Source organism: Centroberyx affinis, unplaced genomic scaffold (assembly GCF_046629955.1).
Source record: "Centroberyx affinis isolate AG114_WGS23_722 - 3 ecotype Tasmania unplaced genomic scaffold, CSIRO-AGI_Caff_v1 ptg009801l_1, whole genome shotgun sequence".
NCBI classification, from domain to species: Eukaryota; Metazoa; Chordata; class Actinopteri; order Beryciformes; family Berycidae; genus Centroberyx; species Centroberyx affinis.
In genome coordinates, this window is record NW_027284643.1 from 510 (window position 1) to 21,951 (window position 21,442).

General features: G+C 42.5%; 1 pseudogene; it reads right to left on the reverse strand.

The window, feature by feature from the left end:
- Positions 1-9,033: 9,033 nt before the first annotated feature.
- Positions 9,034-20,399, reverse strand: LOC139640566 (prokineticin receptor 1-like; annotated as a pseudogene).
- Between the last annotated feature and the right edge of the window lie 1,043 nt (positions 20,400-21,442).

Sequence of the window (21,442 nt, forward strand, 5' to 3'; positions counted from 1 at the left end):
ATGATAAAGGAGTTGGATGGTCTATCTAAACATGGTGAAAGTATCATAACTAAATCCACACAATCCATATTAGTGCAGCGAGCCTCTAAACGAGTCGTTTGGACTTCCGTAACTTTGTGATGTCACAAAGGTTCGCTCATTATCATTTTTGTAAGAAATAATAGACTAACAAAGTGTTTTTTTCAAAGCGGTCGAGCGGTCGTCATTGTTTATTACCGGAGAGTTTCCCCTACCTGTAGCTGCCGGTTAGCCAATCGGGAACGGAGGGGTCATTAATATTAATGAGCCTTAAAGACACGGCGACAGAAACGGCCTGTTCTTGGTAAGGCTCAGAGAGATGCTGGAAAATGAACGTGGAAAAATGGATTGAGAGTGTTTTTGGTTCATGACACCACACACACACTGCGTTACATCACCTGAAAGCTGTCTGTCCTCTGGCTGCTGTGACCTCTGACCTTTAACCTCCTTACTATCTGATGCTGGTGATGGAAGAATTGAAGCTTCTTGTCCTGTTTCCCTCTGTAAATCACTCTGGATAAGTCGAAGCTGTACTCTTCCTCTGCAGCGCGGAGTACCAGGACAGCTCCCAGAAACCCCGCTGCTGCTGATGAAGACGAGGACGAAGACTTCGGGGACGAAGACAGCTTCATTAACGACGACAGCGAGGACGTCGGCGACGACTCCGACTACGTCCCTCCTGACTCGGACAGCGGTAAGGAAGACGTCAAAGGACTCCAGAAAGAAGCGAAGGCCTTTCTGAAGAGGCGGAAATAAACACAAACTACTTTGAGGTTTTTGTTGTTTGTTTGTTTGTTTTTGTGTTGTTTTAAAGCTGCACTAGGCAAGACTTTTATCTAAAAATAGAAATAGTTTTAGAGCGTCTCATTCGTCTCATTCCCACTGACTGAGACGCTGCAGATTCTCCCTGTTTGTCCAAATTGGATTTTGATTCCAGTGTTTGCTCACTGGTCTTTTCCTCTCTCTCTTTGGTTTTTCTTTGGTATAAAGCGTCACAGACCGCTTTGCTGACCTCACCTTACAGAATTTCTGGGTAATGAAGTTTAAATTTTTCAAATGGTTAACCTCTCACTGCCTTTGGGAGACGCCAACGTACCAAATCTGTACGAGGAATCTCCGCACTTTGGCGTCCCGAAGTGACAGAGAGTATTTTTGAAAGTTTGAAGGACTTCATTACCCAGACATCCTGTAAGCTGACGTGAGTGAAATAGTATCTTGGGTCGTGTCTCTTCCTCCATGATAAAAACCCTCAAAATCAGTGATTCTGTGATCTGTTGCTCCGGTAGAGCAGACTGGAGAATTGTGGGGGGTTTTTTTCTTCTCTCCATTCACTGCCATTGTCTGGAGGAACAGTCTGAAAATCACTTCTAGCACATAAAGGAACGCCGACAAGGCAGATTCTGACAATATATAAAAAACTAGTCATGCTGCTGAATTTGTTTCTAAGTGAATCTCTTTCTTTATGTTTATTAAACCTTTCAGTCCAGTGTAACACCACAAATGCTTCAGACGGGATTTCAGTGTTAAGGACAAGGTACTAGCAGTCACTTCTTGTACCGACACCTAAAATTAATTTGGACAAACGGAGAATCTCCAGCGTCTCACTTTATTGCGGCTGGGACGCTCTGCTGCAGCATCTTTTTGTGATTTAGCTGATATGTTTATTTTTCTATGAAAATCTGCAGCTTTAAATCCAAACTTAATTCAATAAATGTTTCCACGCCAAACAGCCCTTCATTTCTTTTGACTAGAGTTTCCTGTCTCCTCTCCTCTCCTCCTCTCCTCTCCTTGTCTCCTCTCCTCTCTCGTCCTCTCCTCGTCTCTTCTCCTCTCCTCTCCTCGTCTCCTCTCCTCCTCTCCTCTCCTCTCCTTGTCTCCTCTGCTCTCCTCTCCTCCTCTCCTTTCATCTCCTCTCCTTGTCTCTTCTCCTCTCCTCTCCTCGTCTCCTCTCCTCCTCTCCTCTCTCCTCTCCTCTCCTTGTCTCCTCTGCTCTCCTCTCCTCCTCTCCTTTCATCTCCTCTCCTCTCCTCTCTTCGTCTCCTCTCTCCTCTCCTTGTCTCCTCTCCTTGTCTCCTGTTCTCCTCTCCTCCTCTATTCTCTCCTCTCCTCCTCTCCTTGTCTCCTCTCCTCTCCTCACCTCCTCTCCTTGTCTCCTCTCCTCTCTCCTTCTCTCCTCTCCTCTCCTTGTCTCCTCTCCTCTCCTCCTCTCCTCTCCTCTCCTTGTCTCCTCTCCTCTCCTCCTCTCCTTTCATCTCCTCTCCTCCTCTCCTCTCTTCGTCTCCTCTCTCCTCTCCTCCTCTCCTTGTCTCCTCTCCTCTCCTCACCTCCTCTCCTTGTCTCCTCTCCTTCTCTCCTCTCCTCTCCTTGTCTCCTCTCCTCTCCTCTCCTCTCCTCTCCTCTCCTTTCCTCTCCTCTCCTCTCCCCTCCCCTCCATGGTGGGACACACAAACACACAAACCGCTCTCCAATTATATTAGTGGGATGTTGGTATTTCTGTTCACAAAGCACACACACACACACACACACACACACACACACAGAAGAGTTTCTATGTTGAGACTGGGAAGCACCCTGAAGTGTGTTTTATTCTGGGAATACACTGGAAATAATCAATACTCTGACAAAACAAAACAAGCACAAATCAAGGACAAAATGTTTAGGACTGGGATCCAAGGAATAATTAGGATCTGTGAGTCCAGAATGTAGGGGAACAGAACCCAGTGAATCTGCTTTCATTGTATTTTATAAGATTACATTTATTTTTTTCATCTGTTCAGATTTGCCTTCTCTTGATTTAGATTTAGCTTCATCATTCCTTGTTTGGACGTGATTTCAATTCCCCCTTGTGAATATGTATTATACATTTTAGATATAGTTCGGTTATAATTCTGATGTCGGACTTTTTTTATGTCATGCAAATACATACACCCTAACAAATTAATTCTTTCCTGTCTTGATTTCACGGAAGAGTCGATGTAAATGCCCCCCCGGCACACACAGACACACAAGCCCAGCTACATATGTGTTTCACAGTCTATAGTATTGATCCCCATGGCAGAAGGTGGGGTCCCCAGTGTATTATCACCTTGAATTATGCATGTTTAAGACTGAAGTTTCATTAAAGGAAAGTAAGCGGAGGTGATGAAGTAGAAATGTGGCCATAAAACAGCCGATGGTTCTACAATACATGCGGTCTCTGGAGGACTGATGTCTTGTTTTTCCAGTCCACATCAGAAACCCAGCGGCTCTCCTGTCAGAAGGACTTCTCCAGGTTTCATTGAAATGCTTTCCATCTACAGACTCCTCCTCCTCCTCCTCCTCCCAAAGGTCAAACACTTAAGAACGAGTCCAGGCGGTGAATGCATCTCAAAGACAAATCTTCATTACACACGTCAGACATGTTAATGTTACGATCAAACCTTGGCACGGTAATTACATTCCTCATGAAATCCTTGTATGTCAAATGATCTACGAGGCCACAATCTGACAGAGTGAAGTATCTTCCCGAAATAGAAGCTCGTTCTGATTCAAGTCACAAACGCAGACTTTCAGATCCACAGAGCAGAACTAATATCACCTCAGTCATTTTCATGCTTTGTGACCCTCTTCTTACCTACGGTTTTTAAAAATCCACCTTCAGACCAAATAAAGCAGTGGTTCTCAACGTGGGGTCCGGGGACCACCAGGGGTCCTTGAAGGGGTTCGTAGGGGTCCCCAGCAAACTGATGAATTGTTAAACTTTAACATTATTTTGTTTACAAGAAGTGAACACAATTAGAGAATGTAGAAGAATGACTGTTCTGATCATAGTTTCTCTGTTATCTCTCTACCTACAGTACAGACAGTCATGGGATTCCGGACTAAATTGTATCTAACAATAAAAATATTCTCATGGCTCTAATGTGGACTAAATTAGCGGTCCTTGATATGAAAAAGGTTGAGAATCACTGAAATAAAGGCTGGCCTAGAGGCTAATGGGACCGTCCTGTAACTGAAAGGCCACAGGTTTGATCCCCCTAACAGCTCTTGGTCGTGTCGAAATGTCCCCAAAGGAATATAAAACCTCAAGCTCACTTTATTCAGCTGTCAGTCAATGTTCACGGCAATTTTAGGATGAAACGCATCCATCCTGGTCTTCTTCACAACACATCACATTATGCTTTTTTCCTGTTTTTTTTCTCAGCAAATCCCAGTTTACTGTCACCAACTTTCTGAATAACCTTTGACTGATCAGTGTAGTTTCGGTGCTTTTGAATTTTTCAACACAAGTAGGCCGAGAAAGACTCAAACTGAGGGAATCGTGACCCTTTACACAAGACACTGAAGCCACTACCCTCTCAGAAAATAAGAAAGAAAATAAGAAAGAAAATAAGGTACATATGGGGCTCACCCAGGACCTTTGTCACATGGCGTCCCCCCCTCTCTCCCAGTCCTCCCTGTCTCTCTCGACTTTGAACTGTATAATAAAGGCAAAAAATACCAAGAAAAATGAAGAAAATAACGTACATAGTTGTGCCTTTTTTCGCTGGGGCTGTAACTTATTTTCTTTCTTCTTTTCAACATTTAAATAGGATATTTAAATGTTGTTTGTAATGTGTTTCATGATGACCCTGATGAAGGCCACAAGCCGAAACGTGTTGGTCTAACAATAAAGTTGTTCTATATACTACAAGTGTTGCTGGAGTTTTCTCCATGCACCTTGGAAGTAGGTGAAGTTGTGCCAGAAACCCCTGCTCTGCTTCTACTGTACCTTATTTTCTGGCAGCGAACTCATTGTAATTCCCTCCGGAGAAGAGCGTCGGCTTAAATGCCTGAAACGTAAACAATGTAAACGTGTTTGCAGAGCGACCTCGTGAATAATTCGTTTTGGAAAATGTCTGATGAAACCTTATCTCCGGCGGTGAAGTGTGGTTTTACACAGTGTGTGGCCTCAAATCCAGAACCATCCGGCTCAAACCAAGGTGGCTGAATATGGAAAGCGGCTAATCTGAAGTCAAACTGCTGTTTACTCATTATCAGTGGCATCCAGCTGTTTGTTGTGGGCGGCTTCTGCAAAACACGGAGTAACACGGAGTAACACGCGTGTCGTGAGCGCCGCACGTGGCGACCCGCACGCCACGCATTCATTAATCATCATGAACAGGCGGGCTGCCTCATGAATTTAAACAGGCAAAGACTCGTAACAAGGTCTCCGCTCACGACTCAAAACCTGTCTGACCGTGAGCGGGGAACACTGGATGCAGAGAAGAGAGATAAATAAAAACTCACACTGTTATCCAGCATGTGCCGTTTCCCCCAGAGCGCCTTGCAGCTTTGCCTGATATCAGACAGAACTGTCAACTCGTTCCACTCCGTCTCCATCTCCAGTCTGACATTGCCTCCACTCTAACCGATTTCCGTGGGGGAGGGGGATTCGATTTTCCCCTAACCGATCACTAGAGACCGACGTATCCGCCTGAATCTAACGTCAGTTTAAGTCGACGCTGATGCGTAGCCATGACAACACCAGAGACGGTTCAGAAAGTATAGAGGATCTTTGACGACACGGAGCCAAGTAAAAACAAAGTACGACGACTTTTAATGGATTCAGAACAGCCTGGATAGCAGCGTCTATCTTGTCTATAGCGGTCGCCATTGTTGTTTTTACTCCTCCTTGGTTCCGGCTCACAGCTTGACGACATCGTTAGTCCCCCACCCCTCCCCCGGGGCTCATTGGACCGACCATTTTTCAACCGAGAAACCGCTGTTTCATGTCACGATGCCAGACCAGAATCAGTCAACTCGGGTGGAGTGGGCGGAGTCAAAGGTCTGGACCCAGGCAACCTTGCAGTACCTCGATGCTTACAGTTTTTACATCGGTGGTCCCACTGGGAATCACACAACACAGTCTCAAAATTTTGCAAACTGAACGCGAAATCTGAAACGCAGATTATAATGTTGTGGACACGAATAATGTGAAGATTAAGTTCCTTCACCACGAAAGCATGTGACAACAGCAGGAACTGGACTCGCGAAAAAATGTTAGTTAGCGGTTAACTTTAGGCACCTTAAAGTGTTTGGTTAAGGTTTTGGTCATGGTTAAATACATGAAAACTCCCCTTCCCAGTAGAAAACTTATCATGAGTTGGGAATTGAAACTACTTTGTTTCTAATCGTGTCTCCTCCACCTAATCCTTTCCTGCTGGGGAAACGGATTTCTGCAACTTATTTATTTACATTTTGAAGTCATCCTGCTCCTTTCACACAATTTCATCAGACCAGACTGGAACCAAATCCCCCCCCCCCCTAACCCCCCGGTGGTTCACATTCACAAACTTGCTTGAAGGAAGGCAGATTGTGATTTGAATGATGGAGAACATGAACCTGCAGAGACTAAATCATTCCAAACACATGTGACTGTCTGCCAGATATTTTAGCACAAGCCGGGGAGAAAAAAAAACACGGTATGGGTGAATATTGCCAGATGTAACAGGGTCTGATTTACACCGTGAAGTTGTCAGGTTTATGGAAGGGAATTATTTCACACTCCAATTCCTTGTCTTGTGATGTTCTCTGTCTGGAAGAAAAGATATCCAGCAATCCCATCCTGTCGCGCTCATCAGCAGTGTTACTTCCGCTGCTGAAAATGTAATCGCATCTGATAAAATCACACACTCACTCGCACGTTACATAGCGCCATGTCCAAAATAAGTTATCAACATCACACCAGTAATGAACATCATTCTCAAAGCAGGTAAACATTATGATTTCCTCTTTGTAGTCTGAACATCGTGAACTGGTCTGAGGACTGTCGGTATAACGATAATCCTTCATTAGCATCATCATTCTGAGATCGAGACTGGTTGATGGGGAATGTGATGCTCAGTGAGTTCTACACTGAGATGAAGTCATTGGTCAGTTTTATCCTGTAATGCATCTCAATGTGAAGAAACTCCTCGCTGTCGTTCAGGCATCTGGGGCCGGATTCACAAAACCCTCTTAAGAAAAAAAAATCTTCTCAAGTGCCATTTTTTTCTTAAATTTAGTCTTAAGAAAAAAAAAAGGAAAAAATGCTATTCTCAAAAACAGTTCTTATATATTTTCTTAACTTTCTTCTTACGTTTCTTCCTTAAAAACTTAGGAATAAATGGTATTCTTGAAATGAAAGTTCTCAAATTTGTTCTTGATTTTTTTCTTAACTTTAAGACGGCCCTTCACCTGTCTTAAACTCCTACAGTGAAAAGGTAAGCCTCTAATATCATATATTTAAACATATTTTAGACAAGTAGGTTATAGTTCAAAGTCTTCATAGGTTCCCCTACACCTAACATTAAGATGAACATTTATTGTAAAGCTTTATTTGGTGTAGGGCCAGGTAGGCCTCTGTCTCATGTCTGTTGGAAATAAGCTGCAAATTTTACAGTTACCAACAGCAACCGATGTTTAAATCTTTGCTCTTGTTGCCCTAAATAGGTTTTTCCCCAATTGTTTTGTAGATGGAAGCACTTTGGGTTGCCTCCTAGCCTTGTCTCCTAGCCTCCTAGCCTTGTCTCCTAGCCTCCTAGCCTTGTCTCCTAGCCTCAATGGCAGTAAGCCTAAAGTTTATTAACCAGAATTAATTCAGGCCCTATTTTGAGAAGGTCTTAAGTAGGAAAATTAAAGAATTTTTAACAAATGAGACTGTTACTAAGAAAATATTGAGGAATTGCACTTAAGAGCCTTCTTAAGAACTTCCTCAAATTTCCTCTTATGTAATTTCTTAAGATCTATCTTAAGAACACATTGGTGAATCCGGCCCCTGGTCTGCCAGAGGAACACAGCACTGATCCTGGTAATTTAACACTCAAGTCGTCTGGGCAACCACTCTTTCAACCACTGCTCAGTGATTATAATTGGTCCTCATCGGTCAGCTGACTTAGCGGTTTAATTGCAGTGTTTTCCAACCCACCCAGACATTATTTTTTGACCACTGTTCCACCTATTTGTTATTCCTGATCACTGGACATCAAGCACTTCTCTTTTTCTGCCACAAACATAGTGAAAGCTCTTACAACATGTGAGTTTCTCATCATCAAAACACAAAAAAATCCACCTGGTTTTCCACGAGTTACACAGACCAGTCCACAGCGTCTCAGAGCACGGAGGCTGTGATGTTTTACCTGTTTGAACATGTTAACGTTAACGCAGTGTGTTTCAGCGTCACTGGAGACGCTTTTGTCTGGAACCAGTCCGTCCAGCTGATGTGCTTTCCTGTCTCAGTTGGGAGTCGGCTGTATGCAGTCCTGTCTGATAAAGTCTTTTATATTTTAACATGTTGGACTGTGCACACACACTGTGTTCACACTGCAGCCGCCCCAGAAACCAGTTTCTGGAAGTACATGAATTTTTTTACAACTGGAGAAACATCGTCCCGAGTTGACCACAGCTGACTCGTCTCCTTATCTGTTGACCCTTGAAGGTTGGCTGCAGCTGAACCTTTGGGTGACATGGTACTAGCCCTGCTTTATGTCCCACATTCGATGCAACTCTATTGCTGCTATAGCCAGCAATCTGAGTTGAAATTGGCCATTGGAGTTGCATGGTGATGCAATCTGGGAACCCATCGTCTATCGGTCTGACGACGATTAGACTCTGGGGGCGACGGCCAATATTTTGGGGTTTCCGGTGTAGCCAGCGGACATCCGGGCCAAGACTTCCTCTTCCGTGCTCCGGTCATTGTTTACAGTCCGATTAGCAACTTGAGACGCGAGAGTCGAACGTTTCTCCACACAATACACAAACATCCATACTTTTTGTAGGTGTTTTGGGTGTTTAACTCCATTCTCGCAACTCAAGTTGCTAATCGGACTGTAAACAATGACCGGCGCACAGAAGAGGAAGTCTTGGCCCGGATGTCCGCTGGCTACACGGAAACCCCCAAATATTGGCCGTCGCCCCCAGAGTCTAATCGTCGTCAGGCCGATAGACGATGGGTTCCCAGATTGCATGGTGATGTGGTTGCTAGTGGTCTGCCTGCAGGGTCCAGATGTTGAACCTCTATCTCGGCCGAGTTCCCTCCACCTCCTCAGTCACTCGGACGGAGGAGGTTCGCACCTCGCCTTCGTCCACCGTCTTCAGCTTGCTTGCCACAAAGGTCACCGACCTCAGCGGGAACCTGCGCACCGTCCTCAGGCATTTGGTGTTGTTTCGAACGCTCACGAAGCAGAGGGTGTTGATGACCCCGTTGCTCATGGCGATGCACTCGATGATGTAGTAGGCCACCAGGGAGTTCCTGTCCCGGGAGATGAGGGTGGGGTAGAAGTCGCGGAGCAGGGTGAACCCGTAGTACGGCGCCCAGCAGAGGACGTAGGCGGCCAGCACCAGGATCAGCACCACCACCGTCCTCCGACGCCTCTGGAGCCTCTTCCGGATCTGCTCCGTCTGGAAACCCGGCACGTTCTTGAACCACAGCTCCCTGGAGATCCGGATGTAGCAAACCGCCATGACCGTCACCGGGCCCATGAACTCCAGGGCGAAGACGAACAAGAAGTAGGAGCGGTAGTAAACCTGCTGGTCCACGGGCCAGATCTGGGCGCAGAAGGTCTTGTGGGTCCGGCTGGCCACGTGCGGGTACGTCGTCTCCGAGGCCATGTAGGCCGAGGGGATGGAGATGACGATGGGCACGATCCAGACCGTCAGGATCAGCCAGTAGGCCGTCTGGTGCTTCATACGAGGCTTCAGAGGGTAAACGATGGCCATGTACCTGCAGACAGAGAGACGGGTCTTTTTAAAGAGCTGCGGACAGTGTGCTGTTCACAAACTTTAAAAGACTCCAACAGAGGATCAGTCTCACACTGTTTCCACCTGCGCTTCACTCAGCAGTGAGTGCCGTCCTCACTGCAGATCATCAAACAGCATGAAACTACACCAAACAATCCTCTGATCGTGTGTAATTTGTCAGGTTTACACTGAAAAATATCATAAAATTGAGGCAAATTAACCAAGAAAAAAGACAAGATTACACAAGAAATGAAATGTTAAGATGCAGCTATATGAATTACAGCTGCGTTCAACACAGCTGGACGTGAGATCAGGCGAAGATTACTTTTCTTTGTTCCCGCCGTTCAAAATTTTACACACCATTACATGGATTGAACGGTGTTGTTTGGGAGTGGGCTCATTTTCTAACTCACTTCACCCTTAGTGGATGAAATCCTCTTGTGAAATAGCATTTGCAACGGTTCTTAGTGTTTGTTTTGACCTGCTTGGCATACCAGAACTGTGGTTTACCAGATAGATGAGTGCTTCAAAGTATGGATATAGATATATATATACAGTATATGCATTCATTTATTTAGTGTATGTCTGTACAATTTCATGCTATCTGAATTGACCTGATGAGGTAAACCCACCTATACGGAGCTCCATGTAGCTCAAACATTCAAAATCATGACCAGATGACCTTAACTCAGCCACTACAAAATCTTCTGACATTACTAAACCTTGAATCACCCGTGACTCGGAGGGATTCGTGACCAATACAATCCTGGATCAATAACAGTCAGACACTGCATGCGTCACGCTGACAGATTCTGATGACACACAGTCCAGAATATCTGGGGAAGATTAGCTGAAATACGCTCTGTAAATTCACTCTTACAGTGATGTCGAGGATGCCAGTCATGCCAGCGCTTAATTTAATTTCTGATTTTTACTTTAAGTGACAGCAGGAGGAGTAGTAATCCAGATTGGAAGCCAGTCTTGGATTAAAGTCTTGCAAATTGATGGTTTGGTCCTACTTTTGGATGTCAACCAAAAATGGTAATGAACCTTAATTTATATCTGGCACATGGTGAATACGTTGGATTTTACTGTTATCAGTGGCACAAACTTTGTACCGTTGATCCAGATCTTAGCGGGACATGATCAGATACGCTGCCAGATGTTCGGCTCTGCACAGATATGGAATCTGGAACCGCTTTGACATTTTGATACATGCTACATGTGGAGATTATCCATCTCTCCTTGCAGATGCTATTTTTTACACGGTTGGGGATGTCAACCATGATAAATGAAACGGGGGGGGGGGGGGGAACCTTACTCAATTGGCTTCCTCTCTCTCAGCCGCTGCTCCCCGGCCACAGAGATCATGCTAGCTAAAACCGGTGACGGATTTCATGGAGGATCTTATTGGTCCCAGTGGGCAGAACCAGAGAAACACCGTGTCACTGCATCAGAAGGCAGAGCGTCTCCGGTCTGATACTGTGCTAAGCAAAGAAAGAAAGAAAGAAAGAAAGAACACACCATGCTAGAGCAAACTTGGAACACAAATCCTCAAATGTGAACTCCGATCGATAGTTGAAAAGCCAGTGCATGTTTGTGCACAGCGGGTGGTCTTCCCATTCACTACAATACAAACTGTGCTGCAGGCTTTACAGTTTCTCTCCAATTAGCGCTCACACACACACACACACACACACACACACACACACACACACGGCTCTGACCAGTCTGACTTCTCCTCCTTTATAGTTTTCTTGGCTCACTGAAGCAATACGACACCCAGTTTGGTCAATGTTGCCTTGGTGAGTTTTGATGCTTCAGCCTGTTGTTGGACGTCATTTTCAATTCTTTTACTATTCGGTGGTCATTTTATACAAATTCATCACTATACAAATACATAACTCTAGGGCAACCTACTGGATCTATTGCAATAATTACACTTATTCCAGTGCAAAATTACATTGCATTTATTTATTTTACTTATTATTTTAGAACCTGTGTTGTTGGCTGTGGATGTTTGTTTGCTGAGGTTGTTTTTTTTGTTTTTGTTTTGTTTCCCTGAGTCTTTTAATTGCACTGATCAGGAGTAGCGCTCCTAATTTCGTTGTATTCTGTACAATGGTAATAAAGGCTTTCTATTTCTATTTCTATTCTTTTCTATTCTAAAACAGGCTTCCACTGTCTGTGAAAACAAACAGCTTAAACAGCTTGTCATGGCTTCACAGTCACTGCACTGAATGAAAACGCATCGCTAACCTCTGAAGAGTCACACTGGTCAACAGCAGAAGACCCAGTGTGACTGATATTTACCAAGACAAAGGATCTGCTGGAACTCGCCCTCGTGCTATTTAGGGCGACTGCCTACGTCCAAACCTAGCTTTGATGCTGGGGGGGGGCGGGGGTCTGGCTGAATCACACCCACCACACCTCCAGGAGGATCAACAGGACAGAGATGCTGGAGAATAGGCCTATTTGACAATATGGCGACTATTATTATTTATTTTTTCCCTAGTTACCGTTGCTACAGACGCACGTCCAACCCTGACAGTGGCAGCGTGGAGCCTCAACAGCAACGTGTGTTTTCAAAATCCCTCTTATCATTGCCTAAAATCACCATGTCAGATGCAAGCAGCCAAAATCTCAGGTGGATTTTGAAGCCGATCCTGGAAGTGCAGCAGCAGCAGCAGTTCCTCAAACGTCCACTAGAGGCTCCAAAAAGTCTCCAAACCGCCCAACTCCATGAGGTCAATGGACCACGACCCAACTTCTGATAAAAATATAAAGCCAATCCATTTTTTCCACAACAGGTTTTGGCCTCAGTAGCTAATTTCACTTCTTCTAATGTGTTTGCAGATGGAGATTTTCAAAATAATTGTGTCATTAACAGGATATAACAGATAAAACGTAGGGTGGTTTCCCTAGTGATTGACAGGTCGCCTGTCCAGTGACCGATTGGACGAATTTAACGTAAATAGTAAAATATTTTTCATTCTCTTTCAGTCATATACTGTATATAAGCCTTATATCATTTAACTTTAATATTTTTTACTAGCTACGTTCCCTTCGACCTGCATAACCTGGTAACATTATGAACAAACGTCACGTAACTGGACAAGAGATTGTTTCCCTTCGTATTCTTGGAGGTAATTCTTAAAAAAAAAAACAGCTTGCAGCCCTTGTCAAGCTTCTTCCTCTCTGTGATTGAAAACTGGTCCACCAAAACAACGATGTCTTTTGTTGAAACATCTGATAGATATCGCAGTGAGGACGGAAATACTCAAGGTGTGTCTTCCATGGACGCATTATTCTCATTTCATAAACACCGCTACTGCTGCTGAGTTTCCCCAACTATGACGAGTGTGAAAAGAGTCGATTGAAGAGTCACATGTTGTGGGAACCTGTATCCATGTTGCCTTCGTGTATGGCAAGGAAGGAAGAAGGAAAAGAGAGAAAGGAAGGAAGAAGGAAAGGAAGTAAGGAATGAAGGGAGGGGAAAGAAGAAGGAGGAAGAAAGAGAGATGGGAAGAAAAAGGGAGAGAATGGCATGATCTGATTAAACCTCCTTTCTCTGCACATTGGAACAGCACCAGTTTAATTAACAGCTCAAAACCCATTTTTATGATCTTGCTTTTAATTAATTAAGCCCACCTTTTTATTTTAACACCATTGTTATTAATTCATACTTCTTTTATTTTTTCTTATACTTGTTTTATATTTCTTATACTTGTTTTGTGCTTTTTATATCTAGGATTGTTCTTTATTATTTTTAATTTATTTTATTATTATACTTGTTTTATATTTCTTACACTTGTTTTATGCTTTTTATATCTTAGGATTGTTTTTATCATTATTTATTGGTTTTTACTGTTTCTCTTGGTAACACTTTATAATAACCATCATTAATAAATGGTAAATTGATAGTTAATTAAACTTTAGTTAATAGTTATTTTACTGTTAACAAACAATGAAATGATCATTAATAATGTTTACTAATTATTAGTAATGCTATAATTTGTTATTTTATCATTCGTTTGTGTAATATAAAATCATTTGTTTATAAATTATATATTGTATCATAGCTGATAAGAGACGGTAAAAAGGGTAAAAAGCTATGATACAATATATAATTTATAAACAAATGATTTTATATTATTATTACAAACGAATGATAAAATAACATAAATTATAGCATTACTAATAATTAGTAAACATTATTAATGATCATTTCATTGTTTGTTAACAGTAAAATAACTATTAACTAAAGTTTAATTAACTATCAATTTACCATTTATTAATGATGGTTATTATAAAGTGTTACCAAGCACTTTGAGCTGCATTTTATGATATGAAAGGTGCTATATAAATTAAGTTTATTATTATTATTATTATTATTATTATTATTGTTATAATACGTTTGGTAACACTGAGCAACACTGTACACACATGAGCCATAAACCCAGATGCTCTTAGCACCATGAGTGCAAACCCCCAACACAATCTTCCCACTGAAACTGCTTTTGTTTTTCAAATTCGAATCAGCAGCTTGGAAAATGTCCTCACCCCGTCTTGTTGTTTTTCACAGGTCACAGGGTAGAGATTCGCCCTCTGTTGTTGAGGCAGAACATTAGGTCTCCTGACCCTATGAGACCCTATAAGACCCTATAAGACCCTATAAGACATCTACACAGGATCACACAGGCAGTCAAGCACATGAGGCAGAAACATGATGTATTAACAGCATGTCTTTCTGTTGAGAAAGCCGCTCATGTCCTCTCCTCAGCACGGTTCATGTTGGCGATGTCCGATGCTTTCAGGAGCTCATGTCACGACGCACCCGTCCTTGAGCTAACGTGCGTATACCTTTACCGAGTGTGAAGGCATCAGCAGCACATAACGCACATCACTCCTCCTCCTGTCTCTCTATAGGCGATACGTTCATGCTTCAGTGTGTGGAGGCAGATGCTCGTCTGTTGAAACCGCTGATTAAATCACTCTCAGACTCTCAAAGTGCCTTTTATTGAACTGCAACTGATAAACACTTTTCACCACCGTCTTTATCACGTATAAATCTTACAAACACCGTCAGCGGAGGCGTTCCAGACACTTCTACTGACTCATCTAACTGGAGAGCAGATGCTTTGGTAACACTTTCTATGAAGCCAGTGTCTATAATACATTATAATCATAATTGGAAAAGGAGGTTGCGCTTCAACAATGGGATTCTCAGTGGAGTGCTAAACCCAAAGTCCAGAGCATGTTCCAAAAACTATGAAAGGGTAGCACATCTCAAATTTCCAAGTCAAGGAGTCTCCTTTAAATTTGAGATGTGCTACCTTTTCATAGTTTTTGGAACATTATAATCATACTTATAACACTATAATGCCATCATAATGCATTATAAGTATAGTTATAATCATGCATAGACAGTTGTAATGTTTTATAACATTATAAACACATTACTTACAATCCACTTAAATGAAAAAGCTTTATAACAGATTATGAGTAATGTTATAAAACATTATAACTGTCTATGCATGATTGTAACTATACTTATAATGCATTATGATGGCGTTATAATGTGTTATAAGTATGATTATAATGTATTATAGACACGGGCTTCATAGAAAGTGTTACCGATGCTTCTTTACCTTTGTAATGATAAAACTACTTTGGTACGATGCCTTCAGAGCAGCTCGGTTCCCTCTGAACGCCTGCTGAGTAGAAGACCTAATTAATGCCGTTTAATAAAAAGCCTGTTAATGACAAATATATTTGATTGAGTCCACCAATCTTTATTAATTTTTTCATGTTTACAGCTGATCTAAAAAGCCACTGTTGGGCATCCTGGTGGCTCTGGGGCGGATGCCATGCGAGGCGTCCTGGGTTCGAGTCGGACCTGGACCTTTGTCATCCCCCTCCCTTTCTCTCCTGGTCTTTCCTGTCGCTCTCTACTTTGTCTCCACTATGGCGAAAATGCCCACAATAAAAAGCTGACATCATTTTGTAACGCCACTGTACCCTATACAGTGGTGGAAAGAAACTAAGTACATTTACTCAAGTACTGTACTTAGGTACAATTTTGAGATACTTGTACTTTACTTGAGTATTTCCATTTGATGCTACTTTATACTTCTACTCCACTACATTTCAGAGGGAAATATTGTACTTTCTACTCCACTACATTTATTTGACAGCTTTAGTTACTTTTCAGATGGAGATTTGACACAATGGATAATATAACAAGCTTGTACAAGTGTGTAGTCGGGTCACATTTCAGATGTCTATGAGTTGTTAACAGCTGCACCAAATAGTGATTTTTCCCTCTAAACCTCACATGGTTTCATTTCAATAAATGTTCAAATGATCCAATATTTCAGCAAAAATCAAAGATTAGAGAAAAAGTCCAAAAACTGAAAACAGATTTGTGAATCAGAACTTTGTTTTTTCTTCTTTCCTCTCCCATTAATCATCTCACGACCCCTCAGATTTATCCGGTGACCCTTTGGAGGGGCCCGACCCCTAGGTTGGGAACCACTGGACTAAACTAGCTAACTGTATATAAAGTAGTTCAAACTAGCTCCACCTCCAGCAGCTACAACAGTAACATGCTGCTTACACACTGATGCTTCAGTATTAATAATCTAATGATGTCATATATAATAAAATATCAGTCAGAGGGACCAAACCACTACTTTTACTTTAATACTTTAACTACATTTTGCTGCTAATACTTATGTACTTTTACTTAAGTAGGATTTTTCATGCAGGACTTTTACTTGTAATGGAGTATTTTTACATTGCTGTATTGGTACTTTTACTGAAGTAAAGGATCAGAGTACTTCTTATGTTGAAACGCTGTTGATTTAAGTAACGGTCTAAAAATTAAGAAAGATCCACTGGAGCACACAGACAGTTTGGGCCTTTATTGCAATGACTGATGTTTCAATGCTACTGCATCTTTTCATCAGAGTCAGGTAGTAGTGATGCTATATATCCGCCTTAATCATCAGTTTGTCACCTTCAATGGGCCAAACTGTCCGTGTGCTCCAGTAAATCTTTCTTTATTTTTGCTGCCTGTTTTCTTTCAAAGAAGCTGATGTGCGGTCGAATCTCCTTGTTTCGCTAATTAACGGCGAGTCATAACTTCACCATCAGAAAATCCAAGGAGGAAGACGTCACAGCTCCGCCCACACTGTTTGATTGACAGGGTGATCTCTGGGAAGTGCGGTGCAGAAACACCACAGCAAAGAGCGCCGAGCACCAAGGATGGAGACAAAAGTTTTTACAAAGACGAGGAATTCATGGATCACCGCTTTAACATCAAGCAAGTTAATAAAATAATAATAATAATAACAACATCAGTTCTGTCAGGAGCGTTCCGCCCCTCTGTCTCCCCCGCACTTCTTCATAATTAATTTCTTCTCTGAACCAAGGTTGTTATAGTTTTGCATTTTTCATTAGTTTTATTTTTATTTCGTTTTGACTTTTTGTTTTCAATTTCAGTTTAGTTTTAATTAGTTTTTAAAGCGGGTTTGCTAGTTTAGTTTTTATTTTTTTTAAATGCTTAGTTTTAGTTTAGTTTTTATTAGTCTCAGTGTTAGTTTTAGTCTTTTTTTGTAATATGGGGTATTTGTCAGGGGCAAAGATGAAAACTAAAGACATTTTCTCTATAATTTTAGTTTATTTTAGTTAGTTAAACACAATACAGTTTCAGTTAGTTATCGTTTATTTGTAAAGCCTCGTTTTTATTTTTATTTCAGTTAACGGAAATGTTTTTTCACACCTATTTTTCGTTATTTCATTAGTTTTCGTTAACGATAATAACCTTGCTCTGAAGCGCCGTCTTCCTGAACTTCATAAAACTCAGTTCGCTCCTCTACTGGTAAACGGACGAGATAAAAGTCAAGGAGACACTTTCAAAGGTAAAGAGCTTCAAAGGAACCTTTACAGGGTCTTCAGACCGCAGCCACAGGGAAACCCCAGAGGAACCAGGAGGATTCCCGAGGAACCCCTTCAGAGAGAGTTCCTGAGCGCTGACTTCTAAGACATACAGGGTCCTTGAAGGAAACATTTGAGGATATTTTTTTCAAGGAATCGTAAGCTGCTCATTGGTTCCCCCGGGATCTTAAAGAACCGCTGATGAACCCCTGAGTGTACTGACTGTTTGTTCCTCTGGCACAGAACCAATTACACTAGAAGAGAAACGATGCTTTCTTTCTGCATTGTTTTACATAAACTGTGGTTACAGCAAACAAACCAGAATAGGACCCTTGCTTGTTACCCACTCTCTCTCTCACACACACACACACACACACACACACACACACACACATTGCTTGTAGCAGAAACATGACAAACAGGATCTTGTCTCGGAGGCGCAGCAGGGCGACTCAGCAGCAGAGTGAATGTTAGAAGTGACATGAATACTGGTTCAGCATGCAGGGCCTAAGGATGGAGGTGATAAGGGCGACACATACACACACACACACACACACACACATACACACACAGCAGGACAGCAGCAGTCTCCTTTGAAAATGGGGGTGGAAACCTGAAAGAACTAAGGAAGAAAGTGAGGAAGGAAGAAGAAGAAACGTAGGGGGAAGGAAGAAAGAATAGAGAAAGGAAAGGAAGAGGGGAAAGAAAAGTAAGGAAGGAAGGAAAAAGACAAGACACGGAAGAGGAAGGATGAAAGACAGAAAGGAAGGAAGAGAAAGGAAGAAAAGAAATGAGGACAGAAGAAAGAAAGACAGGAAGGAGGAATGTAAAAGAAGGAAAGAGGAAGGGAAAGGAAGAAAAGAAGGAAGGATCAAAGAAAAGACAGAAGAGGCAAGGGGATAAGAAAGGAAGGAAGGAAGAAACCTATACCAAAAAAGTCACGTGAAAATCCACATGTGAATTCAAAGCACATGTGCTTTTTGACACGTTGATTTTCACATGTGAACACGTTTTTCACCTTGTATTCTTCTTCAATTTTTACATTTCAATTCAGAGAAGTTTTTTCACTTTTTCACCTTCATTAAATATCATCTTAATTTCACATGCAAAGAGACAATTCACTGGTGAAAATATCATTTTCACATGGGAAATGGGAAAAAACTTTCAAGTGTTACATATGAAAACCAACATGTGCCCAAAAAGCACATGTGCTCTGAATCCACATGTGGGTTTTCACATGTGACTTTTCACATGTGACCTTTCACATGTGACCTTTCTGTAAGGGAAAAGCAACAAGTCATGGCATTTCTTAGGGACATCTCCAAAAAAGAGGAGGAGCAAATAAAATTAAAACAATAAAAAAAAGCAACTAAAATGATAAATAGACAAATTGATAGATCAAGGCTAGATATTCAATAAATAAAATAATAAAATAGATATAAATGGTGAGTGAACGATGCTTTAATTCACAGATCATCTTACTTTCCTACTTTGCCTGCCTGTAATGTTGAATGTCCAGTGTCCAGGGCTGGGTAGTACCGTGTTACAAGTAAGTAGTAAGTAGTTTTTTTTAAGGAACGAGTACTTTTAGTTCCTTTTTTTAAACTGTACTTCTACTCTTTACTCAAGTATATTTTGAGCCAGTAATCTACTTTTTACTTCACTAGATTTGCCATTTATACCTTTGTTACAACTAGTCTGCTCTAAATGTGGGGATTGAGTGTCGGGGGGGAGAGCGTGAGGAGCTCCTCTACTGAGTTTTAATTAATTGTATTGTATTCAGTATCTACTATACTGCATTTTGGGGCTGTAATAGGTTTGGTTACTTTGATAATGTCTGTAAATACTAGAGTTAAACAGACTTATATTCTGTTTTATAAAGGGCTAAGAAAGTTTTATCAACAAGTGCTGTTTTTTTATTATTTTGCACTGGCCTGCACACCCTAAAAAATATTAAAATGGAAAGTGATTTGTACTTTGAGTAATTTATTAACCAGGTACTTTTTTTACTTTTACTTGAGTAGGTTTCTCAAATGGTAGTTTTCACTTTTACTTGAGTCATTTTTTATGGGAGTAATTGCACTTATAGATTTTGTATAGATTTCAGTACTCTATCCACCACTGCCACTGTCTAGTTGATGTTTTGTAATATAATTTGTTTTTGGTGTCCTGTGATGTACTGTGTGTTGATTTGTCACGTCTGTTGTACTTAACATAAAAATACTGCTAATAAAAACAAATAAAAAGAGGTAACTGAAGGGAGAGTACCGGTCCACGGCGATGGCCAGCAGAAGCGTTGGTGGAGACGTAGAGGGAGACGGTGCGCAGGTAGTTGGTGGAGGCGCAGAGCAGCAGGCCGTGCTCCCAGGACAGCTGCTTCACCACGTAGTAGTCCAGCAGGAAGGGGCAGCAGACCGCCGCCACCAGGATGTCCGACACCGCCAGGTTGGCGATCAGCAGGCTGGTGAGGTTGCGGAGCTGCTTGTAGCGGGCCAGGCTGGCGATGAACAGGCAGTTTCCCACGCCGCACACCAGCATGATGCCCACCAGCACCGCGCCGATCACTATGGTGGCCACGAAGAAGGCCCGGCCCCGCGTGGTGTCGGGGATCTCCTCCGGGGAACCTCGTAGTCCAGGTCGTAGCTCGCCAGGAAGGAGTCCGCCGACGTCTCGGACAGGCTGCTGTTGCTGGAGTCGCCCATTCTGGATCAGGCCGGCATGCTCGGAGAGTATCTGCGGGGACCGGAGGAAACGGAAATTAACGAGGGACAGCGAACATGTTGTCTGGACCGATCAGGAACAAACATGTCTCCTTGTTTGGAACTGGAGCTGTAGTTCCTCTTGGGCCAATCGGTGTCAGTCTGGATGCTGAACTCAGCGGTGAGATGCATCATCCTCCCCAAGTTTCATCAAAACTCGGGGATCAGTGATGTCTGAGATTTTGTGCCTGACACATGGATGATGTAACGCACTGCAGCGGCCCGAAGTAACTGCATTAGGAGAAACACACTGCAAGTTCAGAAACGATGCAAAGTCAAAAACACATACGAAAACCCAAAGCAAATACAACAACGGAAAGATGCTGCAAATGAAGGAATGTGGAAGAGGAATGCGGAGTGAGAGAGAGAGAGAGAGAGACAGAATGAGAGAGACAGAGAGAGAGAGAGAGAGAGAGGGTGCAGCTGAGGGCATCAAGAGGCACATTCAGGTCAGTCAGTCATTAACACTTCATGAGACAGACTGTGGAATGTTAAGTTTCACTTTAGTTTTCACACCGGGAGACTGTTGGATTGAGGTCAACGCTGCTGGTCTGCTGCATCTCTTAGACAAAGACTTCCTCTAGAGGCCGTCTCATGAAGCGTTAATGACTGACTGACCTGAATGTGCCTCTTGATGCCCTCAGCTGCACCTCTCTCTCTCTCTCTCTCTCTCTCTCTCTCTCTCTCTCTCTCTCTCTCTCTCTCTCTCTCTCTCTCTCTCTCTCTCTCTCTCTCTCTCTCTCTCTCTCTCTCTCTCTCTCTCTCTCTCTCTCGACTGGATATGCATTGCCTTTCTGTTGCATGTGTTCTTGTGTTTTTGACTCGCGGGTGCAGCGCGTTCCTTTCATTTGTGTCACTTTCCGTTGTTTTGGGTTTGCTTCGGGTTTTCGTAAGTGTTTTTGAAGTCGCATCATTTCTGAAGTTGCAGCGCGTTTCTCCTAATGCAATTGCTTCGGGCCGTTGCAGTGTGTTTGCCCCTGTTTGCC